Below are 24,204 nucleotides of genomic sequence, written 5' to 3' on the forward strand. Positions count from 1 at the left end.
CAGCCCAATAATGTGTGTTCTTCAGTGATTCTGATACACACCAAAGTTTGAGAACCACAGGTTCAATCCAACCACTCCACTGATGAGAAAGAAGTGAAGCCAGTAACATCCTCAAACTCGAACAAGTTAGTGACCTTCAAAATGATTCTTAAACTATATACCTGAATCCAAGTAGTCCCATAGGATCTTCTAGGCAAAAATACATCCTCATCTTTTGTAGCATTAATTCTAATATCATTACTATCTACTCAGATACAGGCAAGCATTTTTGTCATGAGTAATTTACATTTAATACCTAAAAAAGAAGACTTGGCCAAGCGCAGTGGCTCATGCCTGTAAACCAACACTTCGGGAGGCCGAGGGGGTGGGTCACTGGAGCCTAGGAGTTCAAGTCAAGCCTGGGCAACATAGCAAAACACTGTCTCTACAAACAAACAAACAAAAAAACACAAATTTGCCGGGCACAGTAGAATGTGCCTGTAGTACCAGCTCCTGGGGAGGCTGAGGTGGGAAGATTGCTTGAGGCCAGGAGGTTAAGGCTGCAGTAAGCCGCGATTATGCTACTGCACTCCAGACCCCGCCTTGAAAAAGATAAATAAAAAATTTTTTAAATAAAAAAGACTTCACATGATTGACCTCGCTACAAAAATGACAACTCGAATCTCACAGGCTGTCTGTGTGGTAGGTTGGGTTAACTTTTGTTGCTATTAGTGGTGGGTTTTGTCTTGTTATGCTCCTGTTTTGGTTTGGTTTCAAGGGCAACAGCAGGAATTGACGAACAAGTGGTTGATACTTTGTTTTGGACTCGGGAGCTTTTATTTTTTTGCCTCACCCAAAAGGTTCACACCAAAGGTATTTGGAAAGTAAGGACTAAAGGACTAGGAATTGCTTAAAAGAGAAGTCTTCCCATTTTATCTTGGAATGTATTCTATGACTTTTTTTTTTAAGACAACAGATTTGTATTTCCAATTGTGTTTGACTTACTCTATGATAAAATTACTTTTCATTTGTGGAACATGTAGTGGCAGAATGATAGGAAGACAACATTTATCCTAGGAACAAGCTGTTGTGGATGAAGACAGGCCTAAAATCCAAACACACATAGCAGCACAAAGTAGGTTAAGTCTGATGCATAGTACAGATAGCAGAGTATGTTTATCACCTCTTAAAGGTACTAAACCAAATATTCGGCTACATCATCAACCCCCGATATAGGATCTACTACATGAAATAAAATCTACAATTTTTGGTTTTAGGACTCTTATGCTAAACAGATGTTTGATGTGTCTGATACTATATATATATTTTTTTCAAAGCCTAGTAGGAGTTATCTACACAATTAAATATTTTCTATTTACATTTTAAATATCCCGTTTGGCAAGCTTATAACTTGGGTGCTAGGATTACCATAGAAAAAAAGACTTAGAATAGATGAGATTTGGAAGCTGAAGAAAGAAATGTTTCCATTCCTGTTTGTCATGGTTAAGTTGTTTTGTCAATGTCCTGCCACACTAGAGGTAATATTTTCAGTCCTTTTTTCAGACTCCATTAACATACACAATTACCAGACAAACTTGGATTTTACAACCCAAACTTTCTAACATAGTTCAGCACATGATTTTATTTTATTTTATTTCCTCTGAAGAAGTTACCATGGGCCAGGTGCCGTGGCTCACGCCTGTAATCCCAGCACTTTGGGAGGCTGAGGTGGGCGGATCACCTGAGGCCAGGAGTTCGAGACCAGCCTGACCAACATGGTGAAACCCCATCTCTACTAAAAATACAAAAATTAGCCGGGCGTGGTGGCGCACACCTGTAATCCCAGCTACTAGGGAGGCTGAAGCAGGAAAATCTCTTGAACGTGGAAGGCAGAGGCTGCAATGAGCTGATATCGTGCCACTGCACTCCAGCCTAGGCAACAGAGCGAGACTCCATCTCAAAAAAAAAAAAAAAAAGAAGAAGTTATCATGGATGACTGCACAATGCAATAGAAACAACTACTTCAATTTGATGTACACTTCCAACTCTCTCTGAGTTGGAAGTGCTATGACCTGAGCACCAAATCTTCTTGTGACTTTATTTTTCAATCTGTCATCAAATAAGTGTAACAATTCCTGCTACATATCTTGCCAGAAAGAAATCAGAGTCGCAGAGCTAACAATAGTAACCCTGGAGAGACTGCGTTCCTTGGAAGAACTATAAAGCCAGTGGTGTAGTTACTCGTTACTTCTCTTCTCAGCTCCATGTTACAGCCTCTGAAGCTAAACTGGAAGGCTTAAGTTAATTGAACATTCATTCATTCATTCAACACATATTTATGAGCACTGATAGGTGTCAAGCAGCATATTAGGCCTTGGAGATCAATGGTCAGCAAGACAAGCACAGTTCCTTCCCCTCACAATGCATCTCAGAAAAGTACTGATTCAACTCATAGGACTTTCATTTAGTGTATACGCCAAGGGCTCACATCCATTTGTAAATAATTACTCATAATCATAATTACTAATAATCACTCTACTCTGCTCCTGAAAAAGACCACATGCACTACATGAAAAGCCACAGAACACATGAATGCTCCATAATATGAAGGCCCCACATAGGCCAAAAATATCACCCACTAAGCACCTTATAATCTATGAATGGGAAACATGGTGTTAAGCCCTAGAAGATGACTGCAGACTTTTAAAGGCAGAATACCTTAGCCTAAATGATGACCTGTCAATTACAGGATTTAAACACAGACATATCTTCTGTAACTGTGCCATCCAATACAGTAGCCATTAGCAGCTATTTACATTTATCAATTAGAAATTCAATTCTGGCCAGGCGCAGTGGATCACGCCTGTAATCCCAGCACTTTGGGGGGCCGAGGCGGGCAGATTGCTTGAGCCCAGGAGTTCAGAACCAGCCTGAGTAACATGGCGAAATCCCACCTCCACTAAAAACACAAAAATAGCCAGGCATGGTGGCAGGCCCCTGTAATCCCAGCTACTCGGGAGGGCTGAGCGGGGAGGATTGCTTCAGCCTGGGAAGCAGAGGTTGCAGTGGGCCAAGATTGCATCACTGCACTCCAGCCTTAGTGACAGAACAACACCCTGTCTCAAAAAAAGAAAAAAAAGAAAGAAAAGAAAAGAAATTCAGTTCGTCAGTCACACTTAATGTGCTCAATAGCCACAAGTGGCTAATGGCTACCACACTGGATAACACAAATTTATAAATCATTTCCATCCTCTCCAAAAGCTCTATGGGACAGTGCTGCTCTACAAATACCTCTGTAATACTCAATCTGAAAATTACAGCAATGAAATGTGATGAAGCACCTGTGCTCTGTTATGGCACATCAAATACCAGTGGACACAGCATGTCCACTGGTAATGTAGTAGTAGTTCTTCCTTCCCAAGTAAATCGAAAAGTGAAAACAACCTTAGGCATCTCTTCCAGCATATATTAGTAACCAAGAAAATTCATACCATCCAATCGACCAATGAAGGATGAAATTCACAAACAAGTGAAAAACTGATATTTTGCCCCTTCCTATTTCTTTGATAATGTGTTACTAGTATCGTGTATTTTCTGTGTAAGTTTTGTCTTGGGGTGCTTTCAGCTGTGTTTTTAGCCTGGTAGCTAGCAGCAGAGAAGGAGGTGAGGACAGTTCAGAATGAAGATGAGTGATTCAGGAAAACACCGACACAGATAATGCAACTTAAATGGAAGTAAATGTAATTGCGACCAATGCAATAAACTTAAGTGCTCACTGTGTGCCAGTGATGTGCAGATAAACAAGTCACCATTCTCACCTTTGAAGAGCCCAATTTAGTAGCGGTGTCCAATATGTAACAAATACAATGAGATATGCTGTGATATAATGCAATAAGACAAGCATATATATAATGCGGAGATGATGCAGGGAGGGTATTTTTAAATGGTTTCTGAGGAGAAATCAGGGAACATTTCCTGAAGGAGGTATCCAAGAAGCAGAAGAGCAAACTAAGCAAAGCCGTGCACAGGAACCCCAAGTGGTTTGGCGATGCTGGTGAAAAATGTGTTTCGTGGTAAGGAGGAGGGGGATGGACAATGGGAGGAGGGAGACAGGGCTAGAGAGCTATTTCCACACCAGACCACAGATACTCACGTTCCAGTCAGGTTTGCCTGAGTAGGTCTATAAGCCTTCCTCACCAAAACTGCAAGTAATATGAAAACCAATCCCTAAAGTGTGCTAAATAATATACCCATACCTGCCATAGAGGTAACAATATTTGACAGCAATCAACAGGAATATAAAGTTCTTTGTGACACGATACCTCTTAATAATACGTACTGGTCACAAATACGCTGTAGCTAGTATCATTTGTTTTCAGGGAGAAACCTCTGTTTACTATGAGTTTTCTTTGGAATCTCTGTACAGAAAATACTAATGAAATGGACTACTCCCACATCTAAACGTCCCACCAACAGTTTATCTGACCAGGAGACAAATGAAACAAATTAAGGGGAGAAGAGAGATGTAACAGCAAAGTTTCTGTACTCCAGACCAGTTTTTTTTTTTTTCTCCAAAATGCTAATGGCAGAACTTCTGCTACTCTGTACTGTACCGCACCTCTGGATACATCCAGCTGTGACCACACCACAACTGTATCAAATCCAGCAACCTAAAGCACTCTTGTGGTTGCTCATGTAAATACTTGGAAAATATCTGCCTCTTCCCGACACTCCCCTTCATATTATACAAATGCTCAAGTCTCAAAAACAAAACAAGAAACTTCCAGAGAACCTATTCACTTCAAATTACGGAGATCCCCTCTCTCCCTGATCCACAATAAACTTCTGGAAAAGGTCGCCTACAGGCCTTAAAGAATCACCAAATGATTTTCCTCCCCTATACAAACAAAGCTTTTCAGACAAAAATCTTAACAGTAGAAATGTACCCACATAAACAAGCTGGCCCTTAGGCAAACATTACTACTATTCACACAAACATGGGGCCCTTAGGCAAAGGTACATTTTCCATGAGGCATATGTGACTGTTGAAAGTAGGGGTTTTGAACTCGACCTCTCCAGGTCCTAGTCACAGTACTCCTCCCTGATTAACTCCGAGCTTCCACTCCTCCTCCAACTGTAAAATAGGGGTAACAGTACTTCTACGAGTAGATCCATGTTTGGGGAGCCGCAGTATCTGACACATAGAGACCCCACTGAGTGACAGATCAATACGTGTTAGCTATTTTAGCTATTTTTACTATTTTGTCCCTAATAGGTATGATTTCACAAGTAGCTATTTCATCAATCTGGTTACTTCTATAAATTCTCACTGCACCAAAATCACTTATGGGGAAGAGGGGGTTAAAAATACACTGTCCAGGCCCTATGTGGATGTGGGTCCAACTGGTCTGGGATTGGGCTGGGCGTTAGAATCCTTCTTAAAGCGCTCCAGTTGGTTATTACACGCAGCCGGCCTTCAGGAGCACACAGAAGTGTCTACACGTCCACCGGGATGTACACACCACCTGTAAGGTCCGAGTTCTGAGCCGAGCAGCGTAGGCAGGCCCTCTCGCCTGGACTAGACTCCCCGAAGCACTGCGACGATGAACCTAGCACTGCTCGCCAAGCCCCTCAGCCAGCGCCGGGCCACCCACGCGGCAGGGATCCATCGGGGGCCACACGCCCCCTCGCGCGCCCTCCGCGGGCGCAGGCCCCTCCAGCCCGTGTGACCGCGCCCTCGCCTCCCGCGCCCCGGCCCCCTCCCGCCCACGGCACGTGACTCGACACGCGCCAGCTGCACGCGGGCTCCATCAAAACAAAAACAGAGGAGGCCGGCCGGGCGGCGGCGGGCGCGCGCGGAGGCGGCGGAGAGCGGGCGCGCCCCCGCTGCCCGGCGCCGCGACCGCGCCTCCGCCACCCCGGGCGCCGCCGGCCGCGCGCCACGGCAGGCCCGGGGCGGGAGGGCAGAGGACGCCACCCTGTTTACCGCCCCGGCCCCGCCCCGCCAGCGCCCGCTCCCGGAAACGGTCTCCCGGGAGAGGGCCGGCGAGTGCGCACCCACCCGCGGCGCGGAACGCCGGCCCTGCGTGGGAGGCGCCCGGCTCCGGCGGCCCGCCGCCCCCGGCTGCTGCGTGTCACCCCCGTCACGACTCTGCTACGCACTTCGCCCCCAGCTTTCAGCTCCGGCGCTTCCGCAGACCCCTCACGTGGCTGCCACCTCCCTACCACGGCACTCCCCGGCGACCGGAGCTGCGGCCCCTAGCGCTGCGAGGGATCCCGAGCCTGTGCCCACCCCACCTCGGACGTCACCCTCCTCGGACCACCCAACCCACACCTTCCGCCTAGGGCGGGGCGAGAGGAGGACGGCTACGAGCTGTCAGGAGCCTCCAGCTTTCCCCGTGACGAAGCTCACCCTCGCCCTGATGTCGCCACTCACCCAGCAGCGGGCTGCGAGCTGGAGCAGACGTTAACACCGAGGGAGGACTGAGGGGAGCGTCTTGATTTTTCTCCTTAATTTGCCACAGACACAGAAAAAAAAACAAAAAAACAAAAAAACAAAAAACAGCAGACGCAGCTCTACCCTTGCGCTGGCTTTAAAGCTTTTAAGCTCCCCACGTCATCCTACCCCATGCAACAGACTTACCGAATAGCAATGCCCACCCCACACACCTGCTAGGTAACTCGCCTTCTGGAAATCGGGGGCCCCACCCACCCCGCCTTCTGGAAACCTGCGCCTGGGGTGGGGTTGAAGAGACACTGTCTGGTATCCTAAAGTCAGAGGGTGTGAGGGGACCCGCGCCCTTCGCCCCACCCAGGCGCGCTGCACCCTCCGGTCCCCGTCTCTAGAGTGCACCAAGGCATCCTGCGTCCCTGCCGGAGAAAAGAGGGATGGGGCCAGAGGCCCGAGTTCCAGGGAGTTGCTGATTCCAGTGGAGAACCGAGACACCGCGTCCTTTCTAATTAATAAGTACGCCACCCCCTACTTCCAACCCCCCCCCGCCCTTATTTCTTGTTGACAGCAAAGGTGGGGGACGTGGGAGAAAGGCGAGAGTTGTCTGTAGGTTCGGGATGTTGGGCTGCGCGGAGGGAAGAGGTGGGATCTCGAAATGGAAACAGTCCCCCCCCTTCCTCCCCCCTCCCCCCCTCCTCCTCCTCCTCCTCTTCTTCTGTTTACCTCAAGTTTGAATTTTATCTGCGCAACATTAGCTGGAATGCGGACATTGAAAAAAAAAAAAAAAACACTCTCTCAGCCCGGCAGCAGCTCCGGAGGAGCCATGTGGCATCAAGCCACAGCAAAGGGGAAAAAGTGCTCTTAGCAACACAAACATGGCGAAATCGCTCCCACAAGCCGGGTTCCCGCGACAGCCCTACCTTCCCCCGCTCGCCTTCCGAACGTCTTGGCCAGGAACCGCAGACCCCTTCCGGGGGACGGCGAGGGGGCCCCGGGCTGAGCGAGGGTGGGCGCACGGGGCGTGCTAAGGGGAAATTGACTAGCCAGCCGATCAGCCCCGCCGGGAGCGGAGGGGACGCCTTCTTCACGCCCTGAGATCGCAAAGGAGAGCAAAATTCCCATCCCAAAGTCCTGCGGGACCGGCTTCCCCACCCGACGAACTTACCCCAGGGCTGAACGCACGCTGCTTTAGCTCCTTGCCTGGTTCCTTCCTCCCGGGCGCGACGCGAGGGGAAAACGATGCGCACGTAGATTTGTAGAGCGTATTCTTGAGAATTTCCTTGGGATGGATCGGGAGGAGCGGTGGAGACTCCGGAGACAGGTGCCGCGCTGGCCGGGGCTGCCGGCTAAAAGTTGTCCTCCGCGCGGTGGGCGGTGGGGTCCCCGTCCAGGGCCAAGGACCCTGGCTCCCTGCCCCCCGGCGTCGCCCACTTGTCACGCCAGGCTGCTGCGTGCACTCGGCTGCAGGGGAGGTGGCGTAGTTTCTCTTCCTCCCACCTCTTCTCACTCACTTGTTTTTGTAGCCGTGGGCTCCCCTAATGCTTTCCTCTCCACAATGTTGTTTCATTATATCATGTCCATCATGTGACACCAGAGAGGCCTCTCTATGGAAACTTAAAGGGGCTCCCACGTGACTGCAGCAGCAACAACAGCAGCAGGACTGGCGGCGGCGGCCGCAGCGGCGTCCGTACCTCCACCCACCGGGAGCCCCTCGAAGCATCCCGGAGGGGCTTCTGGCGCTGCAGGAGCCCAGATCGGGGATCCACAGCATCCGGGAGCCGTGGTGTCTGTGCGTGCGTGGAGCCGGTGCTCATGACATAGGAAGCCGAACAGAAGGAGCGTCCTCAAATCCTTTCCTACAGTCACCAAACCCACGCTCTGTTAAAATGACATTTCGTGGCTCCTACTTTGTTTCCCCGGAGAGCAATGAGTTTTCTATCAGGCCTGATTCAGTTTGACAAAAGTCAAAAAGAAAAACTGGATTTGTCCCTCTGCGAGTTCAGTCAGATCGCTGGGAGAACAGAAATGACAAAACAATAATAACAGAAATAGAACCAGGCATTTGACACATAATTACCATCACCACGGCTTTCAAGCTTTCTGGAATTACGTTCCTCCAGTAACTGTTGATGATGCTTGCAGGAGGCAAAATGCAATGCAGTTTTTCTCTTCCGCAGCTATATTAGGGCTTTGTTGCTGACAACAGTGAAAACTTGTTTGTGTCAGGAAGTGAGGTACGGAGATATGACCTGGAAGGTACAGACAAAACCAAAGTGGCAGTTTTTGCATTACTTTTCTGACCACATTCTTTCAAATGGTGACAAGAAGGCGGTCTGCTCTAAAATTTGTGGGGTGTTTGATGGGAAACAAAATAATTAGAAAAACATAATTATCCCTAGCCATACCATACTTGCTAGACGCTAGAAAGTATACATATATGTAATCTCTGTATACATAGAGAAAGCAAAAAGCGTGTGCACTTTAATATTTTTGAACCACTAATTTTGTCATCCAACAAACACTTGGAAAGACTTACTCAAGTCCAGGGATGTGTGGAAACTCACAATGTTGAGTGCTGTGGGTATTACTGACTCACAGTCCCTTTAAAGGGTTTGTACCATAAATCCCAAATTTCTGCCTTAAGATTTTTACAGACATGGAGATTTTATCCTGTAAATCTAAGCCAGATAGCTATTTCTGGGTTTTTTAGTTCATGCTTTTCCATTTTATAAGGGAAACTGTGTGGATTGGCGGAATCAAGAAAAACTTCGCAAGAAACTGAAGAGTGGGATGGAAGATCTTTTCGTTTGGCCTTGCCTTGACTCTGTCTCTCTCCACCTCATCAGTTTACCTCATCAGCCATGATGAATGAGCTCCATTCCAACCCTTCTAATTCTATAATATCTCTCCCAAGTTTTACCTTCCTATCTCATGCCTAATTATTTCATCCCTTTCCTCCTACATCCCTTGCCTCCCAACTCAGCCCCTTTTCTGCCTGGGGGCTCAGCTCAGGCCTCCCCAAAGACTGTACCCCCCACCCTCCCCTGCAGCTACCCCCACCCCTACGCCCTTCCCAGCTCGGCCTCTCTTCTCTGCAACTCTACCTCCTTACCTCTCTTTGACCTCTAATCACCTTCACAGTCTGGCCCTTGACTTCTGGGCCTCTTCTTACCTCTCTTTACCTGAAATGGCCTGGCCCTCACTGGGGTCTCCTCCACACCCTTCTCTCTGGTCCCATCCCTTCTGCTGCCCAGCCCCAGCGTTCCTCCGGCTCGGCCTGGTCAGCTTGAGCCTCATTTTGTTCGCGTGCCCCTGGGCTGGGAAAGGAGTGTGTGGTGCACAGTGAGGCCAAGGATCCCCCGGGGCCGTGGCCTCTGCCTCGCCCCCTCCACCCCTCCCGAGTCCCGGTTGCGGCGCTTCCTGGGCGGATGGCTTGGAATTGCTGCAGCAGCTGCAGTTCTGCTGTGTCATGCAAGAAGGAGGCGGCGGCGGCGGCGGCGGCGGCGGCCGGAGCTGGAGGGGGAGGAGGGGAGGAACCTGATCCTCCGGTAGCGAAGGGCTAGAGGCAAACACCGACCTCCTCCAGAGCCGCCCGGGAGCAGGGAGGGCTCCGCTAGCCCGGGGGGCCCTCCCCGCGGGGCAGATGGTAAGTGGGGCGGTGCAGGTGGTCGCCTTGGGAAGGGAGCGCGCAGGGGGGTAAGGTGGGGCGGCGGGAAGTACTAGAAGTCACCCCAGCCAAACTGAAGGAGCCCAGTGTCCAGCTGAGAGGGACCCAGGCCGTAATAAGGATGTCCAGCCAAACGCAGCAATAATTACTATTGGAGTGACGCCCCGAAGTTGACCCAAGCTACACAGAGGGTGGAGTGGTGCATCCTGAACCCAGGACAGAGCTGGAGGCAATGATTCAGGGTTTGAGAAGTATCAGCCCATCGGCCTGGCGCTTTAAGGTGCAGCTGAGTAGGAAAAGCCAACCCACATCATATTCCCAGAGCCTTGCTGCGCTTTCTGGGTTGTCTTGTTTAAAACTAGTGAAAGGGATGGGAAACCTGCCCAACCTCACTTTAGCCACGAAAATAATGCTCTTGGCCAGTGGCCTTGGACAAACAGCCTCTGGTGCAATAAAACAGTCAATAGGAAGAAGAACTTCATTCCCCTCACCATCCTCCTTCCCCAAGTTCCTTTGACCAGAGTACCTCATTCGGCTTAAAGGAGAAAGAAAACTATGTGTGACATTCCCTCCCAGGCTACCTGCAGCGGGCCTCCTCACCACACAAACTGCCCATCCCGCTCCTCTCCTCATTTTCAGAGCCATGATTCCGAGAGACATTGCAATACTACTCACGTTGGGTGAGAAGACTGCCTGAAACTCTGAACAATTTCACCTCCCTTGCCCTTTGCCACAGGGGATTCAGAAACCTACAACTGAGAGCAGGGAAATATACAGACAGGCTGGGCACGTAGGAACATTACTTCCTTCACTGGAGTGTAGTTCTCCAGACAACTTTTTAATTATGATTATTCCCTTCCATTGCACTCCTGGAAATTTCAAAGCACTCTCTAAAACATAATTTTTTTAATGTCAGTCATACATTTAGAGGTAAGGGGTTGATGGGATTAACTGAAAGGCTAATGACTGTCTCAAAAGCACATGCTGTTGCTAGGGAACCCAAGCTCCTGCTGCTCTCTAATCACCAGCATGTTCCGTGGAAATCAAACTGCTCAGGGTGTTATTAAAATGAATGGCATCGGGTTAAAAGCGTTCTTGCTTATGTTGTAGCATCCTGGATTATTATCGATTGCCTCACACCCACATATCTTGTTTTCCTAATTTGATTTCTGTATTTGCGTCACTGCCAGGGACACTCAGACTAGACCAGTCAGTTCACTTCCTGTTTCTCAGAACTGGTTTATATTTGGTCTCGTAGCACTAGCTGGTAAAACATTATCAAACTGATCCTCTTGGAAAGAAATCTTTGCTTCCCATTGAAAACAAATTATTCCAATTAAATTCTAATTCCCGTGGAAAACGTCATCATTTGAGGAGCAGACTGCCAGTTGCCATTTGAGAAACCATCCTTGAAATGTAAAGCCTAGAAAAAAAAAACCATCATCTTGATTTCTTTTACCTAGAATCTTCATTCCTCAGCACTAGAACTAAGACAAACTCGAGTAAAGAGTAGATTTAAGTATACTTCTAAAATGAAACGCATAAGTAAATAAATAAATAAATAAATACACGTTGAAGCTGGGGAAATCATTTAGACTAAATAAGGCATAGAATTGAATGGAATCCAGGCCCAGGAAGGACAAGTAAGCTTGGGTTAGCATTGTGGCATTCAGAAAACACAGTGTGACTACAAGGCTACACTACAAATCGGAAACCCCATCACTTTGTGTACTAATTATCTCTTTTACCAATTCCCCTATGTCCCTGGACAAGACAACCTTGTTTTGTTTGTTTTCAGTTCCTTCCTCTTTATAACAAGGATATTGCAAAGGCAGTATCAGAAAGATAAGCCCTATGTAAATAGGTGGATTCTGATGTAGATAATTTGTTTAGATGGAAAATAAAGCCCTTTGAAAAAGATGTATAATGGCATCGATAGGCTGGATGACCTTGAGTGAGCCATTATAGGTCTTATGTCAGTTTCTTCGTAGAAGCTTAAATGAAAGTGCTGGACTAAAGGATTTCTAAGGTTCCTCCCATTTACAAACTTCCGTGATGAGATTGAACTCACTACATAAAAATTTCAATTTTAGCTGGATTTTGCAATGTTAAATTTAAGCACTGAACCTTCAGTATCTATCCATAGGAACCTTGAGGGAAATGATGGGAAATGATTTTCTATTGACGTAGCCGTTTTTAGTGTCTGTTGACAGAAAAATAAAATTTACCTTGCTCCCCATGTACTTACTCTCTCCCTGCCTCAGTGGTATTATGGAAGCAACAGGCTGAGAGTTACAAAAGGATATAAAAGTATAGAGAAAGTTCTTTCAGTCTACTTATTTATTACAACAACGTGTCACTGTGTTACCCAGGCTGGTCTCCAACTCCTGGGCTCAAGCAAGCCTCCCACCTCAGCCTCCTGAGTAGCTGGGGCTACAGATGCACTCAACCATGCCTAGCCTTTCAGTCATTTTAGATGTAGGTAATCCTAAGTACTCTGATGATCAAAGTGGTGGAATGATGGAGGAAGGGGTGTACAAAAAAATAATCAACTGAATCCTCATGGAACTAATAATAATCTATTTACCTGTGTTTTAATTAGTGCTAGGCAAAAATAGACCTAGCTCAGCTCTTAGAATTTTTCAGATTCACAGTATTGAGAAGTAGCATGAAGAAATGTGAGATTTGTGCCAGAGAGAAAAGACCTGACTTTGAAACCCAGCTCTGCCACTTTATTCATTATTGAGTGCTTGCTGTGTGTCAGGTACTGTGCTGGGTGCTGGGAATACAAAGATGAATAAGACACAGTTTCTGCTCTGAAGAACATTATAGTATCGTGAGAACAAAGATGAATACACAGTTGATCACGCAGCAGTGAGATGATATCAACAGGAGAGGTCATAAGAAGGGTGCCTAACCCTGACCACACATAGGATCTCTAACCACACAAGGTGAATCTTGAGATGCATTCTGAAGGATAAGTAGAAGTAAACCAGACAAGTGGGCAGGTTACAGGGAAAGATATTCCAAGCAAATAAAGTACTATGTGTAAAGACCTTAGAGAAAAAGCTGTGCCCAGAGAGTTGAGGGTGAAGAACAGAGCCTGGCAAGTAGGTTCTAAATAAATACATTGTATAAATGCATGGCAGAAGTCCTGAAGGAGAAATCCAGAAAGATTAGCATGGTTGAGTATGTCATCCTAAAAAGTTTGAACTTATTCTAAGGCCAGTGGAGAACCATTGATGAATTTTAAGGGGCATAGTGAACTGATCAAATGTTCATTTTAGAAAGTTCTCTCAGCTGGGTGCAGTGGCACACTACTGTAATCCCAGCAGTTTGGGAGGTTGAGGTGGGCAAATTGCTTGAGCTCAAGAGTTTGAGACCAGCCTGGGCAACATGGTGAAACCCTGTCTCTACAAAAATACAAAAAAAAAAAAAAATTAGCCAGGCCTGGTGGCACACACCTGTAGTCCCAGCTCCTCAGGAGGATCACTTGAACCACAGAAGCGGAGGTTGCAATGAGCAGAGATCATGCTACTGTGCTCTGGCCTGGGGAAACTTACAATCGTGGTGGAAGGTGAAGGGGAAGCAGGCACCTTCACAAGGCGGCAGGAGAGAGAGAGCTTGCGGGGGAAACTGACACTTTTAAAACCATCAGATCTCATGAGAACTCCCTCACTATCATGAGAACAGCATGGAGGGAACTGCCCCCATGATCCAGTCACCTCCCACCAGGTCCCTCCCTCAGCACGTGGGGCTAACAGTTTGAGATGGGACACAGAGCCAAACCATATCACATTATAAGAAAGAAATAATGATGCACGTCTAAACTAAGGTAGCCAGAATGGACATGGAGAGAGGAAGCATTGAAAGGGTTCAAGATATATTAAGGACATAGAACCAACAGAATTTGATTATTGATGGTATCCTCCATCAGTACTATCCTTCCATTTTCATAAGCCATAAATCTGCTCCCATTATATCCTGCAGATATATCCTGAGGTCCAAGATAGGGACCTCAGGAGGAAAAGCAGGTTGTGGAGTGGAGGTAGTTAGTTTAGTTTTCAACATGTTGAGTTGAAGTGTCCATAGAATATCAAAGTGAAGCTGTCTACTACATAATTGAACAGGGAAGTCTATGGAGAGAGATCTATGCTGGAGTCATCAGAATAAGGAATAGTTCATGGAAGTAGATGAAATCCCCAAGAGAAGGCATAGAGAAAGGGAAGAAGAGGATCTACTTTGGAATGCTATGAAAACACCGATATTTAAAAAGTGAGGAAAGAAAAAGTACAGGGGAAAAATATCCCAAGAGGTAGGAGGACCAGGAACAAGTAGTTTCAGAGGAGTCAGGGGAGGAAACATCAGCAGTATTAAATGCCAGCAAGAAGTCAAGAAAAAGAGGATTGTGGCCAGCTGCAGTGGCTCACACCTGTAATCCCAGCACTTTGGAAGGCCAAGGTGAGCGAATCACCTGAGGTTAGCAGTTCGAGACCAGCCTGGCCAATATGGGAAAACCCCGTCTCTACTAAAATCAGCCGGGCATAGTGGCACACACCTGTAGTCCCAGCTACTCAGGAGGCTGAGACACAGAATCTCTTGAACCCAGGAGGCAGAGGTTGTGGTGAGCTGAAATTGCACAACTGCACTCCAGTCTGAAGAACAGAGCAAGACTCTGTCTCAAGAAAAAAAAAAAAAGAAAAGAAAAGAAAAAGAGGACTGAAAAGTTTTTGGATTTAGTAATAAGGAGGTCATTGGTGTGTTTGGCAAGAAGGAGTTTATTAGTAAAATGGGGATAGTAGCCAAACCGCAGTGAGATGAAGACAGGATAAGAGTAGAGGATGCAGATAGATGAAGTTCTTTTATATAAGAAGGACTAAAGGGCAAGTAGGGAAGGAAAATAAAAGTATTGGAAAGAGTGGTGCAATCCATGGTCTGCAAGCTTAAGGCTGCACAAGGAAAGAAGGAAATACTACACTAATAGAATCCTTTATTCTCTCAGCCTTCAAATTAAATGGCATTACCATCCACCAATTGTTCAACACAAAATGCATGTAGATATTCTTGATTCTCTCTTTTCCTCCGTTTTCACAATCCTCAGAATTCAGATCAACTTTACCTCCAAAACATTTCCAAAATGTCTCTTTCAGTCTCCACTGCTACCACCCTAATACAATGGTTTATCATCCCTCTTCTGTGCTCTTGTAATAGCTTTTTAAATGGTTTTCCTGCTTCTGCTCTTGTCCTCATTCGCCACAGCACAGCTAGAGTTTCATAAATCATAAGTCTTAAGACATAAATCAGATCATGTGATTTCTCATCTTAGAATCCCTCCATGTCTGCTGATGGCACTTGTGATAAAGTCCAGACTCCTCCTCCATGCAGGGCCCATGGAGCCCTGTATGGCATCCCCGACCACCTCTTCAACCTCATCTCCCACCACTCTCCACCACTGCAGTGACACCAGCCTTATTTCTCTTCCTCAAACTTGTTGAATTTGCTCTTGTATTATAGGATTTACCCTATATACTTCCGTTTCCTGGAATACTCTTTTGATCATTCTGATCTTTGCTTATATGTCACCTCCTCAAAGAATCCCTCCCTGACCACTCCACCTGAAGTGTCCTTCTCTCTCCACGTTTCCAACCATCCTATATATATTTTTTTCATAGTAGTGGAACTTTATTTCTATTTGTTTTTATCACGTATGGTTGAGAACTCCTCTAAAATGCAAACCTTGTGAAGATTACTGGCATATATCAGGCACTTAAAAAATATTCATTAGGGCCGGGCACAGTGGCTCACGCCTGCAATCCCAGCACTTTGGGATGCCAAGGCCGGCAGATCACGAGGTCAGGAGATCGAGACCATCCTGGCTAACATGGTGAAACCCCGTCTTCACTAAAAAGACAAAAAATTAGTTGGGCATGGTGGTGGGTGCCTGTAGTCCCAGCTACTCGGGAGGCTGAGGCAGGAGAATGGCGTGAACCTGGGAGGCAGAGTTTGCAGTGCGCCGAGATCTCGCCACTGCACTCCAGCCTGAGCGACGGAGCGAGACTCCGTCTAAAATATATACATATATATACATATATACATATATATATACATATATACATATATATACATATATATACATATACATATATACATATATATACATATATATACATATACATATATACATATATATACATATATATACATATACATACGTATATATACGTATATATATACGTATATATACATATATATACGTATATATATACATATATACGTATATATATACATATATATACATATATACATATATACATATATATATACATATATATATATATTCATTGGATGTTTGTAGTAGGAAAAGGAGAAGAGCAACCATTTATTAGAAATTAGAGACATCAAGAATCAGAGTCTTAGTGTAATTGGAATGGCTAGTGGTGATGATTACTCGGATTTTAAGATTTTGGAAGTGGAAGAGTTACTAGCTGTGTGATCCTGGACATTTACATTCTCTGAGCCTCACTTTGTGGTTAACAATACTATATGCCTCACAAGCTGGTTAGGAAAATGAAATGAAATGGAATAGGTATAGGCATAAGGCAGTCTTGTGAAATTATTTTCAGGAATTCAAGACTTCTGCAAATCAATTCACACATTCTACATATGGACTCCCTTGTAATGGAGTTAGCCCTTGACGATTACTTATTATTAGAATAAAAAATTGACCAAATCGTTACTTTGAAAAGATACCAGGATATCTGATAGAACATGGAAATTAAACTATTTAAGAAGAAATCAGAGTACTCCCACAAATCCATAAAAAAAAACCTTTAAAACTCTGGAAAATTGGGCAAAGGGTATGACAAACAGATTGTAGTCAAAGAAATACAAATGGATCTTAAAATATGTAATAATAAAAGGCATGCACCTCACAACTGCAGTGACATCTATTTTTTACTGTCAAGTTGACAAAAATAAAAAAGTTTAATAACATACTTGGCTGGCCAGGCTGGGAAGCAGGCACTTTCTTATACTGTCAGTGGGAGTGAAAGTCGGTATCACATCTATGGAGGGCAATCTGGCAACATTTATCAAATTTTTAAATGTACAAAGCCTTTACCCTGGCAATTCTACTTTTATATATTTATCCAATAGATATACTCACACAGGTATTGGAGGATGACTTTTCTAGGACCTACACTGAAGCACAATTTATAGTAGTAGTTAAAGACTGAAAACAGCCATCAATAGAGAAGTGGTTAAATAAAGTATGCGCAAGAGGCTGGGCGCGGTGGCTCAGGCCTGTAATCCCAGCACTTTGGGAGGCCGAGGTGGGTGGATCACGAGGTCAGGAGATCGAGACCATCCTGGCCAACATGGTGAAACCTTGTCTCTACTAAAATACAAAAAATTAGCTGGGCATGGTGGTGCACACCTGTAATCCCAGCTACTCGGGAGGCTGAGGCAGGAGATTTGCTTGAACCCAGGAGGCAGAGATTGCAGTGAGCCAAGATTGTGCCACTGCACTCCAGCCTGGGCAACAGACCAAGACTCCGTCTCAGAAAAACAAAAACAACAACAAACAAAGAAACAAAAAAAGAAAAAATAAAAAACAAGTGAAAGATAGGCAGCTGTTAAAAGTGTGAGACAATTCTAGGCATACTTATGTGAAAAGATCTTCATGAGACGTTACTAAGTAAAAAAAATTACGATGAAGAACAACGTGTATTTTGCTAGCATTGCATTTCTTTTTAAAAGACAGTTTACATTTTTTGGTCTGAAAAACGTTATTTGTGGGGAGATAAAATAGAGCAGAGAATGAGCAGATGTGGAGAGAATAGTTGGAAGGTACACTAATGACTCCTCTGAGAGATCATGGTTGCCCAGATTAAGGCAGTGAAACACACAGGGAGAGAAATGATGAGAGCCAACAGTTATTTTAAAGAAACTGATGATTGACTGGAAATAGTGGGTTATGGAGAGGGAGACACTGTCATAGTTGACTTTTCTCCCAAGATCAGGTACATGAATAGAGGTGTCAAGACCATGACTAAGATGGAGAATCCTAGGACAGAAATAGAATTGCAGGGTGATACAGTTTGGATATTTGTCCCATTTAAATATCATGTTGAAGTGTAATCCCCAGTGTTGGAGGTGGGGGCTGGTGGGAGGTATTGGATCATGGAGGCAGATCCCTCATGAAGGGCTTAGTGCCAGCCTATTGATGATGAATGAGTTCTCACTCAATTAGTTCATAAGAGACCTGGTTGTTTCAAAGAGTCTGGGACCTCTGCCTTTTCTTTCTTGCTCCTGCTCACACCATGTGACTTGCTGGCTGCCCTTCCCTTCTGCCATGATTGAAAGCTCCTGTAGTGGTCAGTTCTCGCACTGCTATAAAGACATACCTGAGGGCTGGGCGCAGTGGCTCACACCTGTAATCCCAACACTTTGGGAGGCCGAGGCAGGTGAATCACCGGATGTCAGGAGTTCGAGACCAGCCTGGCCAACATGGTGAAACCCCATCTCTACTAAAAATACAAAATTAGCTGGGCACAGTGGTGGGCACCTGTAATGCCAGCTACTCAGGAGGCTGAGGCGAGAAAATCGCTTGAACCTGGGAGGCAGAGATTGCAGTGAGCCAAGATTGCATCATTGCACTCCAGCCTGAGCAACAAGAGCAAAACTCTGTCTCAAAAAAAAAAAAAAAAAAGAAAGAAAGAAAGAAAAGAAAGAAAGGCATACCTGAGACTGGCTAATAAGAAAATAGGTTTAATTGGCTCATGGTTCTGTGGGCTGTACAGGAAGCATTGCTGGGGAGGTCTCCGGAAACTCACAATCATGGCGAAAGGTGAGGAGGAAGCAAACACATCTTCACGTGGCCAGCACAGAAGAAAGAGAGTGAAGGAGGAAGTGCTACACACTTTTAAACAAACACATATCTTGAGAACTCACTGACTATCACGAGAAGAGCAAGGGGGCATCTTTCCCCATGATCCAATCACCTCCCACCAGGTCCTTCCCCTAACATTGGAAATTACAATTCAACATGAGTTTTGGGTGGGGACGCAGAGCCAAACCATAGCATTCCATTCTGGCCCCTCCCAAATTTCATGTCCTTCTCACATTTCAAAACACAATCATGCCTTCCCAACAGTCCCTCAAAGTCTTAACTCATTCCAGCATTAACTTAAAAGTCCAAGTCCAATGTCTCATCTGAGACAATGCAAGTTTCTTCTGCCTATGAGCCTGTAAAATCAAAAACAAGTTAGTTACTTCCAAGATACAATGGGGGTACAAGCATTGGGTAAATACTGCCATTCCAAAATGGAGAAATTGGCCAAAACAAAGGGGCTATAGGCCCCATGCAAGTCCAAAACTCCAGAGGGCAGTCATTAAATCTTAAAGCTCTAAAATAATCTCCTTTGACTCCATGTCTCACATCCAGGCCACACTGATGCAAGCAGTGGGCTCCCAAGGCCTTGGGCAGCTCCACCGCTGTGGCTCTGCAGCATACAGCCCCTGCAGCTGCTTTCACGGGCTGGTGTTGAATGGCTGTGACTTTTCCAGGGCATAATACAAGCTATCGGTGGATCTACCATTCTGGGATCTGGAGGACAGTGGCCTTTTTCTTACAGCTCCATTAGTCAGTGCCTTAGTGGGGACTTTGTGTGGGGGCTCCAACTCCACATTTCCCCTCCACACTACCCTAGTAGAGGTTCTCAATGAGGGCTCTATTTCTTTTTTTTTTTTTTTTTTTTTTTGAGATGGAGTCTCGCTCTTTCACCCAGGCCGGACTGCAGTGGTGCGATCTCAGCTCACTGCAGGCTCCGCCCCCCGGGGTTCACGCCATTCTCCTGCCTCAGCCTCCCGCGTAGCTGGGACTACAGGCGCCCGCCACCTTGCCCAGCTAATTTTTTGTATTTTTAGTAGAGACAGGCTTTCACCGTGTTAGCCAGGATGGTCTTGATCTCCTGACCTCGTGATCCTCCCGCCTCAGCCTCCCAAAGTGCTGGGATTACAGGCGTGAGCCACCACGCCCGGCTGAGGGCTCTATTTCTACAGCAGACTTTGGCCTGGACATCCAGACATTTCCATGCATCCTCTGAAATCTATGCAGAGACTCCCAAACCTCAATTCTTGCCTTCTGTGCACCCACAGGCCCAACACCACATGGAAGCCACCAAAACTTGGGGCTTACACCCTCTGAAGCAATGGCCTGAGCTGCACCTTGGCCCATTTTAGCCATGGCTGGGATGCTTTCCCCCTTGTCTTGGCTATTAACATTTGGCTCTTCTTTACTTATGAAAATTTCTGCAGCCTTAAATTCCTCCTACGAAAATGGGGTTTTCTTTTCTGCTGCATGGTCAGGCTGCAAATTTTCCAAACTTTTATGCTCTGCTTTCTTTTTAAATATAAGTTCTAGTTTCAAGTCATTTCTTTGTTTATGCAAATGAGGATAGGCTTTTAGAAGCAGCCAGGCCACGTGTTGGCAGGCGCCTGTAGTCCCAGCTACTCGGGAGGCTGAGGCAGGAGAATGGCGTGAACCCAGGAGGCGGAGCTTGCAGTAAGCTGAGATCGCACCACTGCACTCCAGCCTGGGGGACAGAGCGAGACTCCATCTCAAAAAAAAAAAAAGAAGCAGCCAGGCCATATCTTGAATGCTTTGCTGCTTAGAAATTTTTTCTGTCAGGCCAGTTGCAATGGCTCACGCCTGTAATCCCAGCACTTTGGGAGGCTGAGGCGGGTGGATCACGAGGTCAGGAGAGCGAGACCATCCTGGCTAACACGGTGAAACCCCATCTCTACTAAAAATACAAAAAAAAAAAAAAAAAAAAAAAACTAGCTAGGCGTGGTGGCGGGCGCCTGTAGTCCCAGCTACTCAGGAGGCTGAGGCAAGAGAATGGCATGAACCCAGGAGACAGAGCTTGCAGTGAGCCGAGATCACACCACTGCACTCCAGCCTGGGAGACAGAGCAAGACTCCCTCTCAAAAAAAAAAAAAAAGAAAGAAAAGAAAATTTTTCTGCCAAATACTACCTACCTCATGTCTCTGAAGTTCAAAGTTTCATAGATCTTGAGAGCAGGGGCATAATGCCACCAATCTCTTTCCTAAAGCATAGCAAGAGTGACCTTTACTCCATTTCCCGATAAGTTCCTCATCTCCATCTGAGACCACCTCAGCCAGGACTTCACTGTCCATATCACTATCAGCATTTTGGTCACAACCATTCAACAAGTCTCTAGGAAGTTCCAAACTTTCCCTCATCTTCCTGTCTTCTTCTAAGCCCTCCAAAGTGTTCCAACCTCTGCCCATTACCCAGTTCCAAAGTTGTTTCCACATTTTTGTATATCTTTATAGCAATACCCCAATTCTGGTATCAATTTTCTGTATTAGTCTGTTCTCGCACTGTTATAAAGACATACGTGGGACTGCGTAATTTATGAAGAAAAGAGCTTTAATCGGCTCATGGTTCTGTGGAGCTGTACAGGAAGCATAGCTGGAGAGAGCTCAGGAAACTTACAATAATGGAGGAAGGCAAAGGGGAAGCAAACGCATCTTCACACGGCTGGCACAGAAAAGATAGGGTGAAGGGGGAAGTGCTACACACTTTCAAACAACAGATCTCGCGAGAACTCACTCACTATCACATGAACGGCAAGGGGGAAATCCGCCTCCATAATCCAGTCACCTCCTACCAGGTCCCTCCCCCAACATTGGGAATTACAATTCAACATGAGATTTGGGTGGGGATACAGAGCCAAACCATATCAGCTTCCTCAGACTCTCATCAGAAACAGATGCAGCACCATGTTTGTACAGCCTGCAGAACCAAGAACCAACTAAATTCCCTTTCTTTAAAAATTACCCAGCCTCCATCCTGGCGAACACGTTGAAACCCCGTCTCTACTAAAAATACAAAAAATTAGCTGGGTGCGGTGGCCGGCGCCTGTAGTCCCAGCTACTCCGGAGGCTGACGCAGGAGAATAGCATGAACCCCTGGGGGCGGAGCTTGCATTGAGCCGAGATCGCGCCACTGCACTCCAGCCTGGGCAACAGAGCGAGGCTCCGTCTCAAAAAAAAAAAAATTACCCAGCCTCAGATATGCCTTTATAGCAATGCAAGAATGGACTATCGCACAGGGGAAGACCAAAAATTCTAAGTGCAGATGTCCCCTGCAGAGTTGTAGATATGGGTGTGAGGGCTCATAAGAGCTGCTGGAACTGGGTTTATAAATTCGAAAGAAGATTTCCTAGGAGGGTAGATGGAAAGACTCAAAGAAAAGTGGGTCCAGGTCTAAACCTTGATCATTTAAGACTGAAAAGAAAAGAAAGAGCTGGCACTGGAGACTGAGAATCAGAAACCAGGAGACTACGGGGCCAAAGAAACCAAGAGAAGAATCTGTTAAGGAGGATCAACTCTTTGTTAAACACTGCCAAAAGGTCAAGGAAGATTATTTTAATTTGTTTCTCACGTAAGCGTTAAGCTCCTTGAAGAGTTAGTATTATTTTATTATTTATCTTTGTTTCCCTGGGGCTTGCCCTGTGACCCACACATAATAAATGATCAGTAAATTTTTGTTAGAGTGAAGAAAGAGAGAAAGATGCATGGCAAGAAAGGCAGACGTGCAGAACGACAGTAGAATTTATGCTTGGGTCTCAAAAAATAAATAAGTAAAACAGGTTCCCTTGAAGTTGACTGCAGACCCAGCTTGATCTTAGGAAATGTAAGGAGGTTCTTTCTGCTCCCTGTGTTTTACTCTTGAGCTAACACATTGATGGGACTCCCACAGAACCATGTTGTTGCCATGTAAGTGCCTTCAGAAAACATTTTGAGAAGTGATATTCACCTGTGTCTGGTCAATCTGAGTCATTTTTATCTTTATTTAGGTCCTAGGTGATGACGAAAAGGGCAATTTGCTTTTCCTCGTCTATGACTCCACCACATCGCCCTGAATGAGTTGATGGAACCGGGGGCATCCATTTCTGTGCCACTACAGTTCTGTAATACACTGTAATCACTCATAACGCTGCCCAGCCCCAGTTTCCCATGAGAGAGAAATGTGACTACTGGCAGGAAGAGACGTCTAACCTCTTAGAGAAACCACCAGCTTCTTAGTCTGTTGTTTCTGCATTAAAGTGTTGCTGCGGGCCGGGCGCGGTGGCTCACGCCTGTAATCCCAGCACTTTGGGAGGCCGAGGTGGGCAGATCACGAGGTCGGGAGATGGAGACCATCCTGGCTAACACGGTGAAACCCCATCTCTACTAAAAATACCAAAAAATTAGCCGGGTGTGGTGGCGGGCGCCTGTAGTCCCAGCTACACGGGAGGCTGAGGCAGGAGAATGGTGTGAACCCGCGAGGCGGACCTTGCAGTGAGCCGAGATAGCGCCACTGCAGTCCGGCCTGGGCAAAAGAGCAAGACTCCGTCTCAAAAAAAAAAAAAAAAAAAAGTGTTGCTGCTATCAGGGCCGCTGTACAGAATATCAAAGAAGGACATGTTTGATTCTGTTCTAAGAACGTGGAGCTCTTCTACATAATAAAAGAGAGTGTCCTTGAATTAGAAATTTTAGGAAATACAGTAATAGATGTAGTTTAAACAATATTTAAAATGTTATGCCATCCTGTATCATTTAGTTATACCAAAGATCAGCAAACTTTTTCTATTTCTATAAAGGGCCAGAAAGGAAATAATCTAGGCCTTCCTGGCCCTACAGTCTCTGTCTCGGCTACTCAATTCTGCCATTGTGGTGCAAAGCAGCCACAGACAAAATTTAAATGAATGAACCTGGCCATATTCCAATAAAACGATTTTGAATTTCAAATAATTTTTATGTGTCATAAAATATCATTCTTCTTTTCACGTTTTCCAATCATTTAAAAATGTGATGGCCTGGGAAATAGCAAGACCTTGTCTCTACAAAGTACAAATAAAAATAGCTGGGTGTGGTGGCCTGTGACGAGGCGGGTGGATCACAAGGTCAGAAGTTCAAGACCAACCTCGCCAACATGGTGAAACCCTGTCTCTAGCAAAAATACAAAAATTAGCCAGGCATGGTGGCGGGCACCTATAATCCCAGGTACTTGGGAGGCTGAGGCAGGAGAATTGCT

The 24,204-nt window shown here is 45.8% G+C and overlaps 1 protein-coding gene and 1 long non-coding RNA gene across 7 annotated transcripts in view; one reads left to right on the top strand and one right to left on the bottom strand.

Moving 5' to 3' along the window:
- LOC100939643 (uncharacterized) overlaps positions 1-9,892 on the bottom strand; it is a 228,082-nt gene extending 218,190 nt beyond the window's left edge. For 4 of the 6 annotated variants that reach the window (XR_008527589.2, XR_655462.3, XR_010140753.1 and 1 more), the window contains exons 1-2: positions 9,603-9,891; positions 7,596-8,679 (exon numbers count right to left, since the gene is read on the bottom strand). This is a non-coding gene — a long non-coding RNA (uncharacterized LOC100939643). The other 2 variants (XR_010140754.1, XR_010140755.1) reach the window with 2 other exon arrangements.
- The window catches only part of MKLN1 (muskelin 1), a 382,321-nt gene continuing 367,972 nt past the window's right edge, over positions 9,856-24,204 (top strand). The window contains exon 1 of the mRNA XM_024249293.3: positions 9,856-10,076. The gene's annotated coding sequence lies outside the window, so the exon portion shown is untranslated. The remainder of the gene's footprint in view (positions 10,077-24,204) is intronic.

This window comes from Pongo abelii, chromosome 6, assembly GCF_028885655.2.
Source record: "Pongo abelii isolate AG06213 chromosome 6, NHGRI_mPonAbe1-v2.0_pri, whole genome shotgun sequence".
Lineage (NCBI taxonomy): Eukaryota > Metazoa > Chordata > Mammalia > Primates > Hominidae > Pongo > Pongo abelii.